The sequence below is a fragment of the Lissotriton helveticus genome, chromosome 11 (genome assembly GCF_964261635.1).
Source record: "Lissotriton helveticus chromosome 11, aLisHel1.1, whole genome shotgun sequence".
Taxonomy (NCBI): domain Eukaryota; kingdom Metazoa; phylum Chordata; class Amphibia; order Caudata; family Salamandridae; genus Lissotriton; species Lissotriton helveticus.
Window position 1 is genome coordinate 277,894,725 of NC_136072.1, and position 27,221 is coordinate 277,921,945.

Sequence of the window (27,221 nt, forward strand, 5' to 3'; positions counted from 1 at the left end):
ATCATCTTTACCAGCACACTGCTGCTGGTAGAATCCAGGTGGTTCCCGAAGTTCTGCTGGTAGTACTTTGGGCCTTGACCTACTACATCTCTGAACCCAGAAGGGGAGCCCCGAAACTAACGATACCTACCTTTTTGCAGCTTTGACTTTTCCTTATATAGGATTGCATTGTGCATAAAAGCGCACAACTTTAAAAGTTAATTACCTGTATGCATTGCTACTGAAAATAGTACTTACCTTTGAATGAAATTCTAGGTTGTTAAAAAAGAAGTGTTTTTCCAATTCGGACTCAGATTTATTCTTTGAGTGTGTGTCTCATGTAATGCCTCTGGTATTACAACAAATGCTTACCACTACCCTCTAATAAGCCTAACTGCTTACCCACACTCCCACAAAAGAAAGTGTTAGTTATACCTGCTTTAGCCTCTGTAAGACAATTGGAGACCCACTGGACTCTGCACAGAATGCTTCTATTTGGTACACTAGATAGCGAGCCAGTTTCATACAGGTAATAATTTCCTGTTCCTACAGATGACAATTAGTTCTCAAGTAGTATTAACTTGCTCCTCAGGATCATTGATCTATGGCTTAGATGAAATACTCAAAATCTGAAGAGTCAAGGTTTGTAGGTTTTTGCTACCTTGAGGATATGGATGCTTGAATAACAAGATCCTCTAAGCTTCATGGTGTAGTGAGATGGTGGGCTGTGTCAAAGACAGCTCACAGGTCCGCAAGTAAACAGGACAACAACTCAATTTCTATCTGTTGTGGTCTTTGAGTCATCCCAGAAGAAGATAATTGTGGATTCTCCTCCTTTTCGAAGTTGGAAGCCAGTTTGTTGGTCATACAGTAGGCAATTTACATGACGTTTGAGATCTGTGTGAAAGACCCTGTTTCATAAAGCTTCAATTAGCCTATTAGGGATTGGTGAGTAGCAGGTAGAGTGTTCTTGATTAAAGTTTGCTTCTTCGTGATTGCCTTAATCTAGTAAGTCTTGAGGTTATTTAGAAAGATGCCTGAGGATAGGGAGTCGCTCACAGTGGTTATGGAAGGGACAGTCTGAGGAGAGAGACTGATGGAAGACTTGATAGTAAAGAACTGCTCCAGCATTTTAGTCATCATGATAACTTAGTCTGATAGGCCATCACATAGGGCTTGGAAGCCGTGGTTGACTTGTATTGAAAGTTGTTGGTGGACTCCACCAAACTTATCGTTCACCAAAGAGATTCTTAGGCCGTCCCATGGGCAGCAGTCCCTATGTGAGTTTCTCACTCATGGCTATCTCCCTTTTTTCAGGGGTCCCAACCAAAGCTCAGGCATAGACACATGGCTGTGGATGATGATGTCATCTCATCATCACACCAATGAGAATGAATGTCACGTATGACATTTGGATTATAAAAAAAGTTCTTTAAAAATTCACTGCCCATTCCATGTGATGTCTTCAATCCCAATGGTGTTTTTAAAGCTCCCCATCAGGGTAGATTTCTGGGCCAAAGATATGAGTATATGGTGTGCTGTGGAAGGGCTTCAGAGCTCACTCACCCAAAGAGAATAACCACCTTCAAAGGCTATCCATCCCTTCAAGATTGCCTATCACTTTACCCTTCATCCCCTATCCTGGTCTGCACTTGCAATATCTTCAAAGCCCTAATTGGCAGTCGGAAAGTTTATCATTTAATGTGAATCCTGGGCTAGGACACAATGACTTCTCTTCTCCTACCGGCTGTTAAGTGGGTGCTGCATGACATGCAACCAGGCTAGGCTCCAAACAGAAGGTAAGACCAGCTGCAGCCCAGTGATGCAGCACTGCCCCTAGGCAATGATGGCTGATGCTGAAGGTAAGGAGGACTTGTACCAACATTTATGCCCAAGTGGATCCTTGTCATATCAACATCTTTAGAAATTCAGGCTTTTTGCCAGTAGCATAATGCATTATGGAGTTCAAAGTTTCATTTTAACATTTCAATGTAGGTTTACTAATTCAAACATACTGACAAAAAAGCCAAAACGTGCTGATGGTGTCACAGATGCCATTGGAATATTTGGCAGTTAGCACAAGAGAATCTGCTGCCCATCAGCCTCACAGCAGCTTCATCCCTACGCTACAACTGTTTATAGAAGTGTAGGCCCTGGGGGCGCTAGAGAGTCCAGCTTCAAGATGGCCGCAAACTTAGTGGGGCTTTGCCAGACGGCTAGATGTATCCGTTAATTATCCTAATTTGACTGAGGCACCTGAACCTTCCCTATTGCATTGCTGCATCAGAGGGAGCCTAAATTTCTGCTGGGGAAGTGAGCTAATAGCCGTTATGCGGAATGGAGTAAATCAAGGACTGTACTGACCCAGAATTTATGGCGAGGCCTGCTTGCGCAGCTACGGTGCAGGAGCGTTGAAACATGGTTTAGCAATGAGTGACTCCACGTAGAGTGCTGTGCTCTGATGTGAGGAGGTGAGTGGCAAGTGGCGACATTCAGGACCCTGCAGTGAGTGCCTGTGGGGCTTCCATAGAAGATACCGACAACGAGATTGCCTGACTGCATATGTGATGTCCTGGGAAGGGAGCGGTATCCTGAATTAGAACTTGGTTGTGAGCTGAGTACCAGCTCCCAGGAGGCCTGTGTTAAGTGATTGCCAGCTGCTTGCCTATTGGGGAGGACTCCCCATAGGAACTAGTAAAGGCCTGTCAGTGCAGGGCACTGTAAGAGCCCTAACCCCTGTGTCTGCTTAGTAGATGGTGGGATCATCCCCTGCTCCCTGGACCTACTGATCGAGGAGAAGGGAGCACAATGTGACCCTGCTATTTCCACATCACAGACCTTCTTGGCCAGCTCATGCCCCCCAAGATTTGTTAACTGAGGTGTGGCAGTACCCAGAATAGGAACCTTTGATGCTCCCCCTACGTATGCTGCTGTTACGATGCATTCTTTTCAAAAAACAAGGGAACCCAAAGAAGTACCAAGGACCTTGGGCAATAGATTATTAAAGAAAACAATGGTCCTTAGAATAAGGAATTTATCAGTTCAATATAACATATAGACTCCAATCAGTGCTATATCTCAGAGTTTTTCAGTGCCCAGCCGGGCCTGAATTTTAATTCAAGTATAAAAAATAATTACAATGACCACAGGGTCTGATTCAAGAGTTGATAGGGTACAAGCCTGCACCTATCCAAAGTACACTCGAACAACGTTCGGGGAAGGAAAATAAGAAATAGACAAAGAGAAAGCAAAGAAATTCAGGCAAAAAGAACATGGGAGCCAATTGTCCCTTGCATCATTAATACCAATCAAAAGCAATTTAGGACAAACAATAACTGTAACAAAAATAACATAATAGACAGGTTACAGAATTGTCAAAAAGTGTCGACGGCGTTTCGATCCCCTGGCTCCTAGTGAACTGGGATCATCATCAGGACTTTCTAATTTTTTGCCTGTAAAAATTTTTTGTCATAAGCCTCCGTTTCAATTCGGTAAACAACAACCTTGCAGAGCACGATTTACTCTCTTGCAGCGAGTTGGAAGTTCAATGCCTCCATTTCTATGTGATAGACATAGTGTCATCAGTCTTTAGTATCCATCCATTCCGCAAATTAAATGATTTCGGGTCTTGTGGGGGCAGAGTTCCAATTTTACGCACTCTTTTTGATGCAGACGATACTGCCTTGCTCTACAGTCGAGCAGATTCCACTCGGCGTGCACAATGGCAGCGAGCCGACTTCTCAGCAATCCTGAAGTTCCGGATTAATTAATTAAAAATTAAGCACAGTTAGGTTGAAACAATCGTATACTTCACGGTTTTTCAGTATGCATGCAGCTTTGTTCAACTGTGCAGGTCTTTTTGTGGTATTTCATATGATAATAATCTATATGTGGTTACAGCACTGGGTTGCCCAATCTGATATTTTGTTTACGATTCATGGTCCTGAGCAGGCGTGTATCGTGAGAGAAATGGTCGGGAAGATCTGCCCGGATAGATAGTGTGAGATGTAAAGTGGCAAGCATAAGATGCAGCTAATCCATATCCAAACATATTCAACCATTTGCAAACCTATTCATCATGTATCATTCCATCCATCATTTCACTCATCCATCCCTCCATCCACCCTTTTACTCATCCATCCATTATCCATCCATCCACCCTTTCACCCTATCTATTCACACACTCATCCATCCACTCTTCCACCCACCCATCCATCCATTCACTCATCCATCCAACCATTTACACTTTCACCTATCCAGCCACCCTTTCACTTACTCATCCATCCAACCATTTACACTTTCACCTATCCAGCCACCCTTTCACTTACTCATCCATCCAACCAGTCACTCATCCTTCCACACATTCACCCTTTCAGTCATCCACACATCCATCCTCCCTTTCTCTCTCCACTGACCCTTTCACTTAGCCGTCCATCCAACCATCCATCTACTCATCCATTCATGAATCTACCCATTGACCCTATAACTCATCCATCCTTTCAATCATCCATCCATCTTTTCTCTCATCCATCCACCTTTTCACTCATCAATCCAACCTTTTGCCCATGTACCCTTCCTTTCACTCACTCATCCATCCTTACATCCACCCTTTCACACATCTGTCCATCCAGTCATCCTTTCACTTATCAATTCATCAATACATCCATCATTTCATTCATCCATCCAACCATTCTTTCTCTCATCATTCACCCTTTCATTCATCCATTCACCCTTTCACTAATCCATCTAGCCATCCACCAATCCCTTCACTTATTCTCTCACCCACCTTTTTACATTAATTGAGTGCAGAGATGCAGACAGAAGAGACCCATCAGGAACTAATCCCCCCCCTCCCCGCTGTAGTTCCTAAAGCAAAGGGAGGGGTTCAAGATGCCCCTGCACATAGTCAACCTGAAACCTTGGACGTCCTGAGTCATGCATGATGCACAGTGCCAGGTTGTGAGGTGATTGTGGCATGGTGTTGTTTCCTGGCTTTAAGTGGGATGACAAAACAGGGGAGTTTCTCCAAAGGGGGTGTTCGATGTAATTAAGGGTGTGGGTTAAAACACCTAGGCTAAAAATCTGTGCTTAGCATAGTGTTTCGCGCAACTGGTATTATGTTGTTTTTGTCATTGCATCCAGATATATAATAAAACATGTAATGTTACAGCTGCAACAAGCCAGAACTATAGGCTTTGTCAATGGTTGTTAGTTGCATAAAGTAAAAAAACAGCAAACATGAACTTCCTTGAATAGAATATTAAAAATGCATCCGTTCTAAAATGAGGACACTGTGAAAAAACTATAACGCTTATTTTTAAACTTCTTTCACCACCTTATTTTGATTAACTGGATTCTCTCGTAGCAGTAAGGATGTTATCCTACATGTCTTCCTTCTGAAAAGAGGCCCGAGGCTGGAGGAGGCCCACACCTGCTTTTCAATCCAGACGTGCCCATTGTCATTCTGTATGTGGCAATCTGCCTCATTTAGAATGACAATGGGCAAGGTGGGGCTGCTCCTGCATTCAGAGGAGCGCGAGGCGCCCCATCAGGGGTAGAGGATTCTCACAGGGAGCAGAGCTGTTCCCAGAGGCCAAAATTACGGACAAAAGGCGTCCGTAAAAGGGATCCTCACGGACAACGGACGTGAGGTCCCAATTACGGACGGTCCGTGAAATTTACATACGGTTGGTCACCCTAGCTGCTGGAGGGACTGGCTTAGCCCTGGCTCCACACAGATCGTTAAAAGCCAGTGATTTAGAGCTGCATCCTCCAAAGTATCCTTGGAGCCACCACGGTCCTTTTTCTGCCTTTGATCACAGAGGTGTTCGTCGTGGTTAGCAGGTATACAAACAGGTGTGTGCTGCCTGCCAGAGCATGGAATACCTGGCCTTCCAAAATATGGTGGGAGTCAGTTACAAAGAAGCGGAAGCAAAGGCTTTAGCAGAGGAGTGTGAAGTGATAGATGGCCCTGATGAAAATGGAGATTTGTTTACCCGGCCAGGCAAGCTGTCTGATTACTTCCCCAAGCCATATACTAATGTGAAGGGATCCCAGACAGCGAACAATGGGGCATTGCCCCCTGATCTGAGCTACATTGTCAATGCTAGGCACGGTGGTGAGGATTACATCTTCTCTCTTTTGACTGGCTACTGTGATGCTCTCACAGGGGTCACCAAAAAAGATGGCTTGTATTACAACCCCTACTTTCCTGGCCAGGCTATTGGCATGGCACCGCCTATTTACAATGAGAATCTGGAGTTTGATGATGGCACTACAACTACCATGTCTCAGGTCGCTATGGATGTATGCGCATTCCTTAGGTGAGCAGCTAAGCCAGAACATGACCAGCGCAAGCGCATGGGACTGAAGGTTTTGATGATTGGTGCCATCCTTATTCCCGTGGTGTACTATTTGAAGAGACACAAGTGATCCGTATGGAAAAGCAGGAAGATTAAATATAGGCCACCTAAGTAAAATGTCCAAAGCACACCACCTCAGCATTTCATATGCTCCATTATTTGGCGCCCTATGCAGTTGGTTACAACACCGTGGTGCAGATGACTATATAAAGCCTTTCACCTCCGTCTAAATCCCCGAGCAGGAGCCCGCAGAGTCACAAGGAACTTCTATCTTTTAATATTATTATTGTTCATGGCTCTGCTGTTTTTCTTCTTTTACTTGTCATCCTCACTGAGGTTGTCTACAAATCCCAAGCATCACCTGGCTTTGACCAGAAGGGACTTGGGAGGAGAAGAGAACGTGGGGTCAAAGACAAATTGATTGTGTTCTTTTGATTCTCAGACAAATAAATTCAAACAGTGTCTTTAAAAAAAAAACATTTTTAAAGATAAGAAATGGAGCAAGTTTAAAAGCACAAACGTGTGCTTTCAGATGATCCTGGATCCTGAAACACACTTTTGATCTTAAACTTGCTGAAACGCCCATAGGGCTAAAGGCGCTTCAATAGTTAACCCCTTTGGTAGTACAACATGTAAATGCAACTCTAGTTCACTGGAAGGGCTGGGATAAGGTGGTCAGTGGTTGGTTATTGGGCACCTCTCTTTTGACACACAAGCACTCCTTCATTTTTACCACACACATCTGTGAGCACGACTAGCGGCCTGGTCCCCATAGCACAGCAACTAACTCCTGCACAGCAAAGAGAGGTAGGTGGAGTACAAGGCTAAGCACTAGTTTCACTTCCTCTGTTTCCATACAAGTCTGCAGAACATGATTGGTGCACTGGCCTCCTTAGCACATGAGCTAACTCCTTCACAACAGCTATCCCATGCACTGCATAGCAGAGTGGGGTAGGTGCAGCAAAAGGCCGGAGCACTACTTTCCACTACCTCTGTTTCCACACTAGCCTACAGAGCACTATTAGCACCCTGGTCCCATTAGCACATCAGTTAAAACCTGCACAGCATCTCACCACTGCACAGCAGAGCGAGAGAGGTACAATGCAAGACTGAGCACTAGTTTTCACCATCTGTTTTTCCACAGAAGTCCACCGAGCACAACTAGTGCCCTTCTCTCTTTAGCACAGCCGCTAAACCCTGCACAAAAGCTAGACCCTGCGCAGCGGCTAACCCTTTCACACAAGAGCGAGGCAAGTGTAACGCAAGACCGGAGCCCTAGTTTTCACTACCTCTGTTTCCCTAGAAGTCTGCAGAGCATGACTGGCGGCCTGGTTCTTTCAGAACAGCAGCTAACCTCTGCATAGCAGCTAAACTCTGCATAGCAGGGTGAGGAAGGTGCAGCACAAGGCTAGGGCACTAGGTTCCACACAAACAGCCCTTTTATTACCACACCAGTGTGCAGTGCACTGCCATCTACCTCTCCCTATCTGACAACATTTAGCCCCAACAGCAGCACACTGAGTCTAGACTCACATCACTTGAGCATCACTAGTTCAGTAAGCCTCTGGCGCCTCTGGCTACAAGGCTGATTAGTGCTTTATGATGGTTGGCACATAGTTCCACATAAACAAGACTCCAATATTTCCACGGATATGCTCCTGCCCTTATGACAGTGCACATGTCAGATGGGCTGGGCACACTGCAGCCGGTGCATGAATAGTTATTAGAATCCCAGGGGGGCTGGTGATAAGATGGTCTGTGGTTAATAGTGACCATTGTTGCAAAGCACTGCTTTCTCAGACCCTTAGGATAAGAGTTAATCCCTACAGCACACAAGGAGACTTTAATGGAGAACCCCCTGCAAGTACATTAGTCCCGGGGGTGGGTGGAGGAGGAATAAGGTGGGTTTATGGCGAACGGCACTGTATTCACACCATTCCAAACATGTAATGCCTGGCTACTTCAAGACCAAACACAAGTTAACCCCTATAGCACACAGTGATGCTGTGCAGAATAACCCCCTACTGGTGCCTCATTAGTTTACTAGATCACAAGAGGCCTGGCAACAGGGTGGTCAGTGGCTGACATGGGTCGACTATGTTCTCATAGCTTCTCAATCCGCTCCTCACAGCTGTATAAATGATAAATGATAGGAAAATTAACCCTGGTAGCTGAGCCTGACACGCTGCTAGCCAGACAGCAGCCTGCTGGCTACTCGGTAACAGGTAGGACTTCAGAGACAAGAAGTCATCTCCGCTTAGTCACTCAAGCTGCAGCTAAATGCGTTCATTGCAGCTCTGCTGTGTCCTTCTGAAAACCGTGCAGTGTATATTGTTTCTACAATCTGGGAGCTCTCTCTAGTGGTCAATGTACAATACATCCAAAATACCGTAGGCATAGAAAAGGGGTAGACACCGCTTAACTCAACTACGCGGAGGCAGGCAGAGTTTTTGTTGAAACGTAGAGTGGCAAAACTCTGCTGGCAGAGTTTAGGGTTTGTCCCTGGGAACCTATTGTGCAACTATCTCCACATGCTGGCCCATGTTTTGTGTTCAGCGAGGGACCTCCTCAAAGCGGCTCTCACCCTCTTCGTGAACCCACACAGCGCAGAGCGTTAATGTGCCTGCTACAAAAACATGTGCCATGCATATCACAGAACTGAGTGTGAGTAAACTAGGAACAGCACTATTAAAAAATGAAATGTTTGTCAGAAAGGTGTTATAGAGAGATGAGGTGCATTGTTGGTGAGTGGTGGTGAGGAAATTCATGGAGTAGGAGGAAATGGGGGAGGGGGTGCCAATGTTGCACAGTGTGTGACCAGTGCTAGGGCCAGCCTTGGCTGGGAGTGTTAGCCCCCCCTGAAGTTTGGGTCTAGTTGCTCTCCTGATCACAGCATCCGTCATGGGCTGCATTTAACATAAATTCTTTCAAAAGGCAAACTAGCAGCCCTGCATTTAGAAAACAAATGCAGCAAGTTTTACATAGTATTAATTCAACCCAAAGGTATTGGAGTGCTTTACATGATTTATTTAATTATTTGTATTCATGGGAGATGAATTGATTTGCAGAGAATCACAGGATGTTAATCTGACCCGAGACTCAAAACCCATCTCCTAAATCGGCAGCTCGAGCATTAAGCCACAACCTCTACCACAAGAGCAGAAGCATTTTCAATATTATAAACAACTTTATGCCACAAACAACCGTTGACAACGCTAGTAGTCCTGGCTTTGTGTAGGTGTAATGTTACTTGCATTAAATATCTGGATGCAATGACAGAAGAAGCAAAATATCAGTCGGGTGGCACACTATGCTAAGCACAGATTTTTAGCTTAATTGCTTTTAAGCCATAAAAAAACAAAAAATTTTTACAGGCAAAAAGAAAGTCCTGATGATGATCCCAGTTCACTAGGAGCCAGGGGATCGAAACGCCGTCGACACTTTTTGACAATTCTGTAACCTGTCTATTATGTTATTTTTGTTACAGTTATTGTTTGTCCTAAATTGCTTTTGATTGGTATTAATGATGCAAGGGACAATTGGCTCCCATGTTCTTTTTGCCTGAATTTCTTTGCTTTCTCTTTGTCTATTTCTTATTTTCCTTCCCCGAACGTTGTTCGAGTGTACTTTGGATAGGTGCAGGCTTGTACCCTATCAACTCTTGAATCAGACCCTGTGGTCATTGTAATTATTTTTTATACTTGAATTAAAATTCAGGCCCGGCTGGGCACTGAAAAACTCTGAGATATAGCACTGATTGGAGTCTATATGTTATATTGAACTGATAAATTCCTTATTCTAAGGACCATTGTTTTCTTTAATAAGCTGTTACGATGCAGGCACTCACTCCCCAGAGGTGATTGCCAGTCTGCATGTTGGGTAAGCAACCACACTGAATATTTGCTCTGATAGGGAGGATGGAGTCTGCTTGTGACACTCCTCTGTTCCATTCTGGGGATGAGGCGGGACCCTGGAGGTGGCAATGAATGACTGCAGAGTTATTTTCTGGGCACGCTTTCATCCCAACCCTGAACCTTGCTGATTTACACTTGGTACAGAATGGGAAAAACTGACACTAGGCAGTCCAAACATTCCTTTGAGCAATCCAAGCAGACTCATGCAGTAGATTTGCCCTCTGATGACCAACAGTTGAGTTAAGGGGAGGGAGAGGGCTTCACTCAGGAGGCAGACATTCTTACTTTCTGTTGGGGGGCCCAGGTACCTCTGTCGTCAAATAGAACCCCCAGACAAGTAAAAAAGGACACCCTGGACTAGGGGTGGATGGACATCTCCGTTCCGCCCACGGAATGTGCGGAGATTTGCCCTTGCGCAAAGAAGGCGGAAATTTGAGGCACGGAGATTGGTTCAATCTCCGTGCCTCCCTGCGTAAGTCCATTACGCGACTTCCGCCCACCCCTACCCTGGACACCTCTGCTCCATTACAGTAAAAGGATTTTGCGTTTTTATTTCTTTGGCCCATTGACATAACATAAGATTTTGTTATATTCCCTACCAAATCCAGGGACTTCATGTAGGCCCCAAAGGCATCCAGTAGCCTCTGGGAGGCCTATAGCTGTACGGGCTAATAACACGGTATCATCCGCGTATAGGAGAACCGGAATATTCCTTTCCGCAACCCGTGGAATATCCAAGTTAGCCTGGTCTAGGGTCTTATATAAATTATTAATATAGAGGGGTAAAAAGTAGTGGCGCCAATATACATCCCTGACGGACGCTTCTACCCAATTTATAGTGCCTTGTGCATTTACCTTCCTGGGTGACCCTAACTGCTGCTGAGAGATCCCGGTGTAGATCTGCCCAAAAAATAGACTAGGCAGGAGTCAATGGCCTTTTCAAATAGGATAGACCACAACTTCGATCTGTTAACCAGATCGAACGCCGAAGGAAGGTCCATATAAGCCATCTGCAAGGTACCTTCTTTGCCTATGGTATATTTGCCTATTATTAAATGTAGGTTAAGGCACTGGTCCTTGGTGCTTCTTTCTTGTCTAAAGCCATATTGTAGGTTGGATAAGACCTCATTTTCATTCACCCAATCCGTGACTTTAGCTATAATCACTGTGCCTAAGATTTTAACGGCAGAATCAATTAAAGATATCGGTCTGTAACACCGTGGATCCCCTCTCTGACCCTTTTTAAATATTGGTATGATCATTGATAAAGACCATGAAGCAGGAAACCCCTGTACACTTGAGACATTAAAAACATTAGTTAATATCTTGGCTCAAAATGTTAGGTTACTTTTATACAAATCAGCAGGGACGGTATCAGGGCCAGTTGCTTTATTACTAGACATCTGTATTATCGCCCTTTCTACATCCTCCTCCTTAAAAACCACAGGAGGTAAACCCCTATCCACTTCCATGCTAATGAGGGAATCCACAATGACATTAGGTCCATAGATTACTTTAAAATTGTGTACCCTTCAGTTAGGTGCAAATCTACGGCCGATGCAGCTTCCTAAAGAAAGGAATCACCAGATAATTTAAGACTCTATTGGATCCACTCAGATGACGTGTGGTTATAACCCTTTGTAAGAAGTAGCTTCTCTAAACCAACATCACTAGATGTTTAATATTACATGGTGTGAACCAGGAGTAGCAGGGGTTCAACCTACTGGAAGGCATAACTTAACACATCCAGCAAATAATCTTTACATTTTATGGAGTTGCCACAGTGTGGTAGGGTGCAACCCAAAGGAAATGAGAGCCTTCCTAAACAACCAGACAATTTAGGACTCTCTTCATTCACCCACAAATACTCAGCTGGGTATTACATTGGGAATAATAACTTCCCAAACTAGTTCTTTAAGATTCTGTGGTAGTCACATGAGTAATGTGAGAGGCCACTCCAAAACTAGGCAGTGACCAGGAGATACTGGTAATGTAAGTTGCTCTGGTTAAGGTCAATAGTTGTGATTTGGCCTAGGTTGCTTTCACATGTGATGTTGGAGGGCTCTGGGTATGAGCAAGTGGGTGGGATAGAGAAGGGGACTGCTCCAAGCCCCTTAGAGACTGTAATTGGCTCAAAGAGTGAACACACTGAAGGAAGACCACTTAAACTTACTGCCTTGTAGCTGGACCCCGGTTTGCATGGTGTGGTTAGGAATAAGAGGAGATGGGTTGGGACATCCAGAGAGAGCTCATATGCTCCAGGGAAAACTAGAGTTGATTTGGATCAATTCAGTTTTACTTCCTCAAGTGTGAGGGGCCAATTTGGGTCCATTAATGTAGGGCACTTGAAGCAAAAGCAGACATAGGCTCAGGGAGGAGGGAGACCTTGCATTTATTTTTAGGAGATGAAAGAAGCAGTGGAAAGGAAGACCCTGCTCTGTATAACATCTACACTACATTTAGCAGTTATGGTAGCAGAATACTGTAAACAAAACATTGTCTGAAAAATGTTGCATCATAAAAATTATTTACAAAATTATTGCCCCATTGGAGTTAATATTAGTATAACATCTACATGTAATGAGACAATATTTTTGTCAAACAATATGTAGGACACTATATTTCTACGATGATATTTTTTTTAATAATATTTTGACATACAGAAAATCATGTAGAAAAGAGGAATAAAAATCAATAAACGAACATGATAAGGAAAAAGAAACCAGTGCCACAGGAGGCACCCCAAAACATGCAATAAGCTGCTAAAGTACTAGAGCAAAAGCATTAGAAAGGTCAAAATGGGCAAGAAGGGCTACAGGCCAAAGGGGAAGAGCACATATTTGCAGTCAGCTGCCTGGAAGGCAAGATTGTAATATAGTCCGCCATGAGGTGTTTCTTAAGATATACCTTGTGAGCTTACATGTAATCAAGGGCAAGCTGCGGGCAGATCTCCTGAACTACAGATGCCGTGGACCAACACTACTTTGGCAAGAATGGTGGGACTGTGTACTAGAGGAGCTTGCTAGTGTCGAGTGTTGCAAATTCTCTAAATGCAGAAGTGAGATTGGGAAATGAGAGAATGTGGATTCGGTCAACAAGTGATCCAGCAGTCTTACATTATATGCATTAACACCAAAAGCACAACAACAGTAGAACAAAAAAATAAATCAAGGCACAAAAAAATGAAAATGGATATCTGTGCCACACAGGTGCATCATACAGCCAGAGAAATAGTTAGGTCAAGCCCATCAAAAGATGGGAGTAGTGTATGCAGACTCTTAGAAGAAGAGCACTTACTAGCATTTAGCCATATGGCAGGCTTTTCTTGGGAAAGGGTCACCTGTTTCAAAATATTGTTATGTTGTTATGTTATGTAGATTTGTATAGCACAGCTTATCACCTGCAAGTGTTTCCAGGTGCTGGAGCAGGAGTGTGAGCTTGACAGTGCTTCTAGTTGAACAGCCAGGTCTTCAGTTCCTTGCAGAAGTTATGAAGTAGAGTGGCAGTTCTGATGTGCTGGGAAGTTTGTTTCAGTGTTTGCGGTGAGGAAGCACAACTCATGCCCTCCTGTTTTGCTTCTGTGGGCTCCAGCAAGGGAGAGGGAGGATGGAGCATAGCTGTCTGGAGGGTTCGTAAAGTTGGAGTCGGTCATTGAGATACCCTGGATCTATTTTGTTGAGGGCTTTGTAGGTGTGGATGAGCTGCTTTAATTTGCAATGTTTCTGTATGGATAGCTAGCATAGCTCAGTGAGGTAGGAAGTGATGTGAACACTTCTGGGGATATCTATGATGAGCCTGACGGTGGTGTTTTGGATGGTCTGGAGACTTTACGTGAGTTGGTTGGAGATAACAGCTTAGAGTGCGTGTCTCTAGTCTGCTGGTGATGAGGGTCCGGGTGACCATGCATCTTGTGTGCTTGGGGAGCCATTTGAATATCTTGCGAAGTACAGGATGACCGACCTTCAAACCAATTAAAATCAGAAACTTATTTATATCAGTGTTATTGTGTTTTGTTTCAAATTATCCATGTTCCAGACCAACTGGTGTAATAAGAATGAACTTGTTAGGTAATACTGGTATTAAACCTAACCTGTACATTTAAATTATCATGACAGGAATTTCAGAAAGCTGAAAGAAGCAGCATAGAGTTTGCAAAAGTTCCAGCAAACTTGTTAAGAAGCCCACACCCGGCAGCAGAGCAGGTAAGTAACCAAGAGCTCCCCAGCTCATGCATCCTTGTCCCATTCTGTAGAAAGACAGACAAAAAGAACAGGAGGAATGCTTGGCTTGGTACTCCTTTGTACTCCCAGGGGGAGGGGTGGAGTAGGGCCAGCATTCCTTCCAGGGCCGGACTGGCTACCGGGCAGTGGTGTGTCCTGCCGAGCAGGGGGATGATTTCGTTGATGGGGACCTGTGTGTGCAAAACGAAATTCGTTTTGCTTTTTTTATTTCAAAGCGCACCCATGACCCCATCAACGAAATAAGCCCCCACCACAGAGAAATTAGCCCCCAGCTTGGCAGCACACACAACTGCTCCGTAACCAGTCCGGCCCTGATTCCTTCTTTCATTTTTTTCTGTCGTGAGATAGTAATATCTCACTATTTATGAATGGGACGAGGACAGGAGGGACCTGGGAGGTAATGATGCACATGTTACTGTTAATTGCAATTTAAAGCCAGAGTATGTCAAGCCTCAGAACTTTGAAACAGACCAGTGATTCTATCTCTATTTACAAGTGCCTCTGATTATTATAGCTTTTACGTCCTCACAGTGATGGAAATGCAAGCTGCCGCAAATTAGGAGACTGCCACTATCCCCACTTTAGATCAATCTGTCTGCATGATGAGTGACGACACAGCACTTAATAACCTCTACCTGTCTGCAAATGGAAAACAATTTGTTGATTACAATTAACTAAGCAAAGGCAAAGCATGTGCATATATTACTCACCCTTGCGGCAACAAGGGAACAAAGAAGCAATTTGAAAAGAGTCAATGTCGTCAATTCCAGTCAAATGTGTGCATTAAGAAGGTGAACCTATGGCTGTCAGGTGAAGACAGGGAAGCTGCTAGCTAACTGGCAAACACATCTCTCATTCCTTCCTCCCTTGGCTCTGAGGAATTATTATCACTGTCTGTAAAAGTACTACCATCGCTGTTTTTCATCCATGATCAATATATTAACAGCATCCATCTTATAACTCCTGTATCCAAAATAGCTGTCAATGCCCCGTCTATTCTTTTGTTGACCTATATTTCAATAGTACCCTGCAGTGTCTAACACCATTTGAATCTTTTTCTTAGTTGAGATAGATGAACGCTGGCTGTGTGCGACCTTGGTGAAGCATCGAGTTAAGATTGGAGTAGTATAATTGTTTTGTGCCACCCTCATCATTTAATTGCTGATTGTGTTTGAAACACATTGGAAGAGCTGCAGAAGAAACAGATTTCTTCAAAGTTTACTTACTCTTTGGAATTGCTAGAAATTCCACCCTTGCATTGCAGTATGCTTGATTCACAAATATATAATAGATTTAAGGATGCTTATACTTTGGATATGTTCCCCAAGCTGCCTTGACGACAATGTTTTACACTTAGAAAGTCTTGTGCAATTTTTTATTGCCTCTCCAGTTGTTTGACGAGACAGAGCATCTCCATAGAGTTTTACATATATTCCTCATACAACATTGAGATATGGGTGACACTCTTTGGGAGTAAGTTGCATGCATGTAAGGTTACTCCTACACTTTTGAGTAACTGTACTATTTTTGGCTATTCAGCATTTATGATTGTAAATTTAGTCAAAAGTACAGTTATTCAAAAGTGTAGACTTACATGTCTCTAACCTCTGAAACGGGGCAAGTGTAAGCTACTACTGCCAAAAAGGAGTAGAATGAAGTCTACCACCAACCACTGGTACTGCATTAATTTATTTCGACTTTTTAAATATGTGCACACAGTTGATTTACTATTTAAAAAATTGAACAATTACAAAATAAATATTATTTTATGATAAAAGATTTTAATAAACTTGTCTATTTAAAAAATAATGATAACTTTTTCGAAATAATTGAATTAGCTACCATAGACGGATGCTTTGAACAGCAGACATCTTTGAAAGGATTTTTGTTTACAATTTTCATTCAAAGTTGATCACTGTGGATTCGAACACATCTGCAGTGGCCATCTTGGAATGGTAAAAAAATTTAAGATGGCCACTCTCCGATAGGCAGGCAGCTAGAAATGAGCAAGCAGCGGAAGGAATGGGTGAAGAAGAAAATGGGTAGGCAGTATGAAAGAGGAAGTTGAATATATAAGTGTATGGGATGAGGGCAAAGGGAGAGAAAGAGAGAGAAGGAGATAAAATAGTCCCTCCGTGCACAGCAGTGTCACATTGTCAGCATGTGAACAAAACATCATCCAGTCAAATACTATGAGACCAAAATACCGCTGGGTGGGCCAAAAAGAAGAAGAATAGGAAAGAAAGCCCTCAAATCAGCAGCAGGTAAATAGTATAAGCAAAAAAGCCATCCAATTATGAGCACTGGCCGGGCCAAAAATTCACTCCTTCTGCATGTAATGAATTGGAGACAACAGACCTAAAAGCCCCACTCCACTTTTAAGAGGTGGAAATGCCACAATTCATTGCAGCTCGTCCCTACTCTATTTCAAAGCACTCTAAGAAAGGAAAAAACGGTTATGTTATACCATTGTGGCACACCATGTAGTTCCAAGTGTAAGAATGCTCACTCCCAAGGCCAACTGTATATAATGCCCCAAAAAGAAAAATTTAAAGATGAAGGAGCACTCGATTACAAACCAGTTCACTGAAAATGTAATCACATTGGGTTCAGTGCCCGCAGCAGGTCAGTATTCTGACTATTGGTGAATATCACATATGCATGTCCTAAGGTATCAAACACCATGTATATTTTCTGTATTCTTTCTTTTATTACTCATTTCCACAAAAATGACGAACATGGACACACCCAACACGTTTTTGCCCCCTAACAAAGGAACTTCTTCAGGGGAAACATTTTTTGAAGGCAATACAAAAGTTCAATTGTCAAAAATCCAAGAGTCCCTACTGTCATTCACTGTAAAGTTCCCAAGATGTATTATATGTATGTGGCCAAAACAAGAGACCCTCCGTTCACATCAAATTCCAATAGTCTCCAAAGGCAAAAAAAGAGTAATATATTTTTGGACTTCCACCAGGCGGACCGCAAGTATCAGGACACGTGTAACTGAAAGAAAAAAAAAACAAGTATTTCACAGCACAGTAGGTACAACTGAACTCTTGAGACATGCTCTCATTACAAGTATGTAAGCCTTTCTTGACTTCTACATCCTCTCGACGATGCAAAAGACAAATCTGAGCAAGTGATGAGTCTACTGCACTCAACTCATCCCTTAAATCAGTCAGCCCGCAAAGAGAAGTGACATAGCACTCGAGCACACGCCCTTCCCTCTCTACCAAGACAACTCTACTTTGCTTGTGTAGATTAAAACAGTAACAAAAAATGAACACGTCTGATTAGTATTTCTTTTCTACTGGACAGATTATTAATATTATATTGAACAGATTGCCATTCAGTGTTAATTACCAGATTTTTTCTTTCCTGGAACATCAAAGGGCTGATTATGACATTTCACATGATGGATGCCTAGCAATAAATGACACCATATGTCGGTTCAGACCCCTGTAAATAGTCTAGTATTGACACAGTGCAAGATTCCGAAATATTAACTGAGAGCAGCGGACGTGTGGCCTCGTGAATGATTACATTTCAATTTTCTGCATAGCGTACTCTGTGAAGTTATTATTCTCTACCCTTAATTATTTCTTTCAAGGTTCCCCTGCGTGACAATCACGGAAGATAGTTAAATAGGTTAATTAAAAAACACACACGTTTACAGCCAAAGCGTGTTTTTTTAATTGACCTATTTAAGTTACTCTTACCCTAGTTTTTATTAAATAACTTTTGCCGTAAGCCATTTTATTATTACTTTCCTTTGAATATGTAATGCCCTTCGGTGTAGCAGAGGCGCAGTGGTGGCCATGTGATATCCTGCGAATAACCACACACAATGAGTATTCTTTAGTACTGTCACCTGGGAGGATGCTCCAACAGGAGTGGGGAATAACTTCACTTCTCAGGCTCCCTCAGCATTTCTTTCAATGTACAGCTCTCTCGTATTTCTCTCTCACTACAAATCACGTCATGATTCAACACTCAGGGACAAAAGAAAGAGCGATATGACACTTTTCTCTCATTCACAGAATAGACTAAAAAGAACATCTTCTACCTGACAACATACACATCATGAAGAAGTACAACGAAAAATAAAATGCATCCTGACACATGATCAAAAATGACAGAGGACAGGAAACAACACAAACAACATAAAACAAAAGCATGATATATAAACCTTCCCAAAGGTTTTCATCTCAGAAATACCTGTGACGGGCTTCTTGTAATCCCGCACAAGGTAGCTTTCGACTCTGGAATTGTTAGAAATGGGATTTCAGGTTGGCTAAGGTTTGCACCAAAGCCAGGCAGAAACCACCACTCTAGTCAGGAAAAGGGAAATACACTCCTGAAATAACCCCTGCTCACCCCCTTGGTAGCTTCGCACGAGCAGTCAGGCTTATCTCAGAGGCAGTGTGTAAAGTATTTGCACATAACCAACAGTAATACAGTGTAAGCACTACAAACGGACACCACACAAGTTTAGAAAAATATCCAATTTTTTTTATTTCACAATTTTTTTTTATTAAACAGGTGTTTATATACATACAGTACAGTTTTTTTACACATACATTTTGAGCATTGCTCTTCATGGGGTAGCAACCCCAGCTGGGCGTACCTGCTTGCGGTACATTTTACAGTATACATGATCGGATGCCCCCCTTCCTTGCTTCTGTCCTACTATAGGAGTGAAGGTAAGTGAAAAGATGGAAAAGAGAAAGAGTGTGTGTAGGAAGGGAAAAGAAGAAGACAAAACGGGGGATGTGCGCGGGGCTCGTCTACTCGTGCTTACACCTTCATATGTGGACAAGGCCTGCTTTGGAGGGTTGGGCTGCATGTCCGGTGTTCACGGCGATTCGTAGTGGCTCAGGAGCTCATCTAGTGTTGCCCACATACCCCTGGTTGCCGGCTTCCAGGGTGAGTTGCGGAGTGCGATGCTGTCCGCGCCTCTCAGGTATATTATCCAGTTGAGCCATCCCTTGAATGATGAAGGAATTGAAGCAGGTAACTTCAAGCTCGTGCGCACTGCATTTGCCGGAACGGCGTATATCAAAGGTCCATCAATGACTTTAAGTTTTAATCCTTTTATTTACGAATATGTTCAAATTGCTTCTTTACTTATGCTTGTTACAAGGTAGACCGTAAAAAGTAACATTGCTTCTACACGGCAGCTGTGTTAAAAAACTTCTTGCTGTCACATGCTTGTACTTTCAAACAAATCTTTGGTGATTCTGCTGGTTCCCAATGCATTTCGGGCATATAATGTAGCCCTTCTTCAGGGGGATCACTACAAATTTAAACAAACATCACTGTTAAGTATAATCATGTCCCGACCATATTATTGAACATAACATTACTACATGTGCTGCTAAACAGTTTCTAAAAGACATTTTCCCTCTATACGCTGAAATAAAGCGTTAATACCTTTAACCAAGTTCACGTAACTATCATCTTAATCTAATAAGATTCAGTTGTTTCATACCTTCAATCGTGGTCATACCGGCCCTCCGTTTCTCAAAATGTGTCATTTATGCTACTTTCCAACATGCACATTGCTAATAGGTGTTTCTCGGGACTCCGCCCTGCTATTTCTCGGCCAATGAAACGGTAGGTAAAACACCCTTATACTACAAGACCCATAATGCCGTATGTACAACCCCAATCGACCCACCACTTATTTCTTTAAACATGTACGGTGTTGTTGCCACACTGTACCCTTGGTTTAAAGGTAGTGAACTGTACCCCGCCCTCCCTAGATTGCATAACACATGTCAATCAGAACATTCTGGGTGAAAATACCCATGGATAGAGAGTCTGTAATAAAATGTAGCAACATTTGTGACAGTCCGAAGTTCCACTTTGTTGGGACGAGTGAATGGATGTTGATTTTTCTTGTTAGTTTTATCCTCGGTGATGTTGGGTGCAACTTGATTTAGGACAAAGATAAATTGAAGCGTGCGAGGTCAAGTGCACTCCTCTAAAGTTGAAACACTTTCTCGGTTTAATCCAAATTTACAATGTTCGGCGTGCGCTCAATAGTGGTTTGTCCTGGAACCACATGGTATATAAATGTAGAAGGAATTGAAGCAGGTAACTTCAAGCTCGTGCGCACTGCATTTGCCGGAACGGCGTATATCAAAGGTCCATCAATGATTTTAAGTTTTAATCCTTTTATATACGAATATGTTCAAAATGCTTCTTTAGTTATGCTTGTTACAAGGTAGACCGTGAAGAGTAACATTGCTTCTACATGGCAGCTGTGTTAAAAAACTTCTTGCTGTCGCATGCTTGTACTTTCAAACAAATCTTTGGTGATTCTGCTGGTTCCCAATGCATTTCGGGCATATAATGTAGCCCTTCTTCAGGGAGATCACTACAAATTTAAACAAACATCACTGTTAAGTATAATCATGTCCCGACCATATTATTGAACATAACATTACTACATGAGCTGCTAAACAGTTTCTAATAGACATTTTTCCTCTATACGCTGAAATAAAGCGTTAATACCTTTAACCAAGTTCCTGTAAATATAATCTTAATCTAATACGATTCAGTTGTTTCATACCTTCAATCGTGGTCATACCGGCCCTCCGTTTCTCAAAATGTGTCATTTACGCTACTTTCCAACATGCACATTGCTAATAGGTGTTTCTCGGGACTCCGCCCTGCTATTTCTCGGCCAATGAAACGGTAGGTAAAACACCCTTATACTACAAGACCCATAATGCCGTGTGTACAACCCCAATCGACCCACCACTTATTTCTTTAAACATGTACAGTATGGCAACAACACCGTACATGTTTAAAGAAATAAGTGGTGGGTCGATTTTTTTAGGCTAATCCTTGCCCTCTTATCTCTCCATATGAATTTGTTGATCAGCTTGTCTAGCTTGCGGTGTAAGTCATCTGTAAGTGTAAGCCGAAGCATCCTCATTAAATAGTTGACCAGCGGTGTGATCATCATCTTCATTGTTTCCACTCTCCCCCACCAGGTGGTGAACTTGGGCGACCAGGATTCCAGCAGAGATTTTACCTTGGATAACAGTTGGACCTCATTGTTGCCTAGTGTTGATTTCAGGTCATTATCAAAGTGGATCCCCCGATACTTGATTGACTCCTTTTGCCAGGCTAACCCTGATTCACCTATGGCTTCCTTATGTGTGTGTATGTTGAGGGATTTGTCTTTATTCAGTTTATATCCTGAGTGTTTTGAGTACGTGTCAATTACCCCAATCAGTGCCTCGATGGATCTCTTTGGCCGTTCTGTTACGATGAGGACGTCGTCTGCGTACGCGGCTAACTTGACCTCTGCTTCGTTGATGCAGATCTCCTTTATTTCTTTACTGCCCTTGATGTCCCTGATTAAAGGCTCCATTGCGAGCAGGAAGAGAGAGGGAGAGAGGGGCAGCCCTGTCTTGTGCCGCGCTGTAGACCGAAGGGTTCTGAGACAGCTCCATTTATTACTTTTCGTGCTTAAGGACCCCTGTAGAGTGCCATTACCTTCCTAGTGTAACCCTCACCCAGGTTAAATAACCGCATACATTCTTCCAGAAAGTCCCAGGACACTCTGTCGAATGCTTTTTTGGCATCTAGCGTGATTGCCACTGCCGGTTCTTCTGATACGGATGTGCGTGCAATTATGTGGCACAGGAACCTAGTGTTATCGTGTGACATGCGCGATTTTAGGAGGCCTACCTGTGAGTTTGAGATCAACTTGGGCAGAATGTTAGCTAATCTTGTTGCCAGAATTTTTGCGTATATCTTGCAGTCCACGTTAATTAGGGAGATGGGTCTGTAGCTCTTGGGGAGTCGAGGGTCTTTGCCCTCTTTTGGTATCACTATGATGTTCGCCTCTGACATGGATTGTGAAACTAGCCCTTCTTCCGCGCATTGGTTAAATACCTTTTTCTTGGATGGCAGCAGGGCTGGTAGTAGCGCCTTGTAGAAGGCGGCTCTATACCCGTCCAGCTTTGGCGCCTTGTTATCTTTTAGGGACCTGACCGCCATTTCTATTTCTGCTGTGTTTATGTTCTACCCCAGCGCCTGTGCCTCGTCATTTGTAATTTTAGGGAGACCGAGTTTGTCTAGGTAGTCTTAACTTCCTCCCCGGTCAAGGGTCTGGTCTGCCTTGTAGAGGTCCTGGTAGAACTCCTGGAATGTCTGCAGGATTTATTTGTGCCTGGTGTGGGCTTTATTGTGTGGGTCTGTGATAGCTGAGATTGTGAATTGTCTTAGTTTGTATTTTAAGTATGAGGCCAGTTGTTTCCTCGCTTTGTTTGCCTCGCATAAGTTGATTGCCTTATACTTATTCACCCATAGTCCTGCCCTGTCGCTCAGTATTCTGTTGTATTCGTATTTCTTTTTGGTAAGCTCCTGTAATGTTGCTGTGTCTTGTGTGTCGTCTGCGTGTATCCTCTCTAGCTTTTTTATTTCGGCCTCTAGTTCGGATAAGTGTTGGTTTGTGTTTTTGTTGATGTTGGCTTTGATGTTTATTACTGTCCCACTTACTGTCGCCTTTAGGGCATCCCAAACAATCCTAGGGTCAGTGTCTTTGATGTAGTTATGCAATTGGTAGTCTTGTATCGCCTTTTCTATTCTAGTTTCATTTCCTTGGTCCTTCAGGACATCACTATTGAACCTCCATCTACGGGGGCTGTACTCGTTGTGGCAACCACTCAGCTTCAGGCTGATGCAAGAGTGGTCTGAGACTAGTCTTGGGCCTATGATTGTGTCCTCTATCAGATGAGAGTGTGTTCCTGTAATCAGTATGTTGTCTATCCTGCTGTATGAGTTGTGTGGGGTAGAGTAAAAGGTGTAATCCCTAGTGTCCAGGTTTTGGAGTCTCCATGGGTCTTTGAGGTTAAGGTTGGAGCCGTTGTTCCTTAACGTATTTTGTGCCGTCGGAGGCTGGGAGTGGCTTTGAGTTTGCCTGTCTAACGTGTGGTCAAGCGCAATGTTAAGGTCCCCGGCAACCACCATGAGATCGTTCTGCAGAATGTTTCCCAACTTACGTGTTATTCCCTCCCAAAATTTGGGGTTATCTGTGTTCGGGCCAAATATGTTTGCCACGTGTATGTCCTCCTCCCCCTTTTCAGGTGGGTTATTAGAGTTCTCCCTTCTTCGTCATGGTCTTGAGCTATAATAGATAGCTTAGAGTTCCTTGTAACTAGGGTTATCACCACGCGTTGTTTCCCTACTGCTGGTGAGCATGCTACCTGGGCTATCCACTTCATTCTCTCTGTGTCCTCTATGGATAGTTTAGTTTCCTGCAGTGGAATAATATCCCCTTTGGTCTTAGCCAGGTATTCTAGAACTGTCCTCCTTTTGACTGGGTAGTTAAGGCCTTTTACGTTAAGGGAGACTATTTTTAAGCTTGTTGCCAGGGTTTGTGCGCTAGTCTGTGTCATTTATGATTGGCGTAGTCGCTATATTCTCTTGTATTGTGCTCCCCCTTATGTGCCGCGTGTGTGACCTCTCCCCGTTCTGGCCTCCTTGCATTTTTGGTGGATTTGATCCCTCTTGTCACTTTGTGTATGTTTGGCTGCGCCCCTCTCCTTTAAAAATAGTTGCTTCACCAGATGTCTCTTGAATGCCAAAATTACGTCGAAAACACAGTTTGTACGAGTCGGTAACTCGGTCCGAGTCTACCGCGATGGTGAAAACAACAGAGTCTCACAGTTCTTGCTGACCTTGTTGGTACGGGCCATCAACAGCGGGACAGACTTGTTCACAGTACCTTTCTTAGTGCGACTCACACGGAGGTGGGAGCCGGTCTTGGCATCCGTTGCGGTTGCAATAGAAAGTGGCAGCGTTGCACAGTGCGGTGTCCCTTGATGCGGTGCGACGACATCGGTGAGACCAAGGAGGGCTGTGAAGGCGAGACGGTGCTCGATGCTGTGCTGGCAAGTTGCGATGCAGGTGACAGAGCCGGCCGTGGCATCCGTCGCGGTTACGGTGCAAAGTGGAAGCGGTGCACGGTGCGGTGTCCCTCGATGCGGTGCGAGTAGCGGCTCGATGAGGATTGTCCAGACGGCGTCGGTGAGACCAAGGCGGGCGGTGCAGGGTGAGATGGTGCTCGATGCGGTGCTGGCAAGTTTCAATGCAGCGACAGAGCCGGTTGGCGGGAATCGGTGCGGGCCGAACCGGACAACTGTACGTGACGAGGCGGTCACAGGTGTCGAGGCAGCAGTGACTGTGTCGGTGAGCCCAGGCCAGCGAAGTGAAGCGAGGTGATGCAGGATGCGGTGCCCCTTGATGCGCTGTGAGCAACGAAACGGTGGCGATCGTCTAGGACGGCGTCGGTTAGATTGAGGTGGGTGATGCAGGGCGAGGCGGTGCTTCATTGTGGTGCCTTCAGGACACAAGGCCAGTGTCGGAGTCGGATGACCGAGTCGGTCGCGGTTCCCTCTCCTCTGTGACAACTGAAACAACGGTTCCAGAAGCGGACCCAGAGATTGGTGAAGTCCTTGCAGTTCCTGAGACTTCATAACAGGAGGCCAGCTCGGTTTCAGCCCCATGGAGATACTCAGCACAAATAGAGAAAGTTCAGTCCAGTCCTTTCACTGCCCAAGGCAGAAGAAGCAGCTGCAGGCCAACCCAACAAAGCAACAACACAGCAAAGGGGCAGTACTCCTTCTGGCAGCTCTTCCAGCTCTTCTTCTTGGCAGGTTCCTTGATTCCAGCGAGATCTAAAGTCTTGGGGTTTGGGTCCCAATATTTATACCAGCAAATCCTTTGCCCTCTGAAGGCAGAGAGGCCTGGACCTAGTTCAAACCAGTTCAGGTTGCATTCTGCCAGGGTGCACCTTCTTTCTTTGTCAGTGTGGGCCAGGGTCCTCAGATGCACCACAGGAGGTGGAATCAGCATTGTGGAAGGTGATCTAAGCCCTATTCGGACCTAGGCTCTACTCCTCCCACCCTTCTAGGTGTAGATGCGCCTATTCAGCCTGGCTGAATCACCCTGTCTCCCCCCAGCCCTGTCACTCACAAACCAGACAGCAAATACACATGCTCGCAGAGGCAGACTGGATGATTAGGTCAGTAAATAACCACTTTCTAAAAGTAGCATTTTCAAACACAAAATGTTAAAACCAACTTCACTAAAAGATGTATTTTATCATTCTGAGTTCAGGCATACTAAACTCGAATTTCTACTGTGTTCCCTGAGTCAGTTAGGTTCATAGGATGTAATGATCAAACTGCCCAGTCTGGCCTAGGGAGAACAGGTAGCCTTGCAATAGTGAAAAACGAAGTAGGCTGTAATTCACTACCAGGACATGCCACACACACCATGGCATGTCCTGCCCTTTATCTACAATGCACCCTGCCCATGGGGGTACCTTGGCCTACCTTAAGGGTGACTCACATGTAAAAAGGGCAGGTTTTGGGACTTGCAAGTGTGTGCACTTGCCAAGTCGACATTGCAGCCCCAGGCTGCGCACAGGCTCTGCAATGGAAGGCCAGAGTTACACTTTAAGGGCTGTTTACATGGGTGGCACAATCCAGTGCTGCAGCCCACCAACAGCATTTGATCTATAGGCCATGGCACTTGTAGTGCACTTTACTAGGGTCTGACACATAGACCAAATAAGCCAAACATGGAAATACCAATCCATAACACATTTTATACAGGAGCACTTGCACTTTACCATTGGACAGCAGTGAGAAAAGTGCGCAGAGTCATTACACCAGCAAAATTAGAGTCAAAACCGGGAGGTCAGAAAGCAAAAAGTCAGGGGAAACATGCCAAAAGATGTCAAGTCTAACAGGAATGCAAATACGATGAAGCATATTTCAATCCCATGCAAGGTATATTGATCCTTGTGACAGCAACCATGTCTAGGTGTCTTGAATACTCTCATGATTTGTCGTTTTACCCCAAGAAAGCATGACATGGTAACCTGCAAGGGCACACACAACCTCACAAATATGTTACAGCCACTGAGTATAAACTTGAAGAGGCACATAAAGACAGCATTTGCAATGCAATAGGTCTCGTATTTGCAAGCAATTGAGCTATTGGCATTGTAAATAACAATGCATTTTATTTATATGTTTTGAAAACCTGCAAGCGCTGTGTAAACACGCAATTTGCACTTATAGTTGTTACATACGAGAAGCAAGTCTGGCAGTAACTGCGCCTCTTTTACTGCCTGCCTTGCTTCTTGAAAGCAAGGACTATAAGTACACTTGCAGGTTTAAAAACATATAAATAAAATGCAATGTCATGTACATTGCCAATAGAACAAACTCTCACAATTGCAAGACCTGTTGCCTTGCAAATGCTTGTTTTAGTCCCTTCTTATTGTCTTAACATTAGATTATGGGATATCAGCCTTCCTGCTAGCTAGACCTAAAAGTAATTTCATACACAACTGAGCGCCACGAGAGAAACAGGCCCCTTCAACCACAGAGGTGCCACTGAGGATGGGCTGAGGCCGCAGAGAGATGAAACAGGCTGAGGTAGCGCTCTTAACATTGTGGGGTGCCCGAGAGAAGTGAAGGCAGCAAGAAGACCAAAACGAGGCACATGAGATGGTCCAAGACAGCGCCGATACCACTGAGAGATAAGGCAGGCTGAAGCAGCGCTCTAATTATTGTGGGACGCTCTAGAAGGATAGAAGAGTCATGGAGACCACACCGAGGGGCATGTGATGTGCCGAGACGGCACTGGCACCACAGTGACATGATATGAGGCAGTCAGAGACAAGC

General features: G+C 44.1%; 1 pseudogene; it reads left to right on the forward strand.

Annotated features, from left to right (window-relative positions):
• The first annotated feature begins 1,825 nt into the window (after window positions 1-1,825).
• LOC144790781 (cytochrome c1, heme protein, mitochondrial pseudogene) lies at window positions 1,826-6,456 on the forward strand (annotated as a pseudogene).
• The last annotated feature ends 20,765 nt before the right edge of the window (window positions 6,457-27,221 follow it).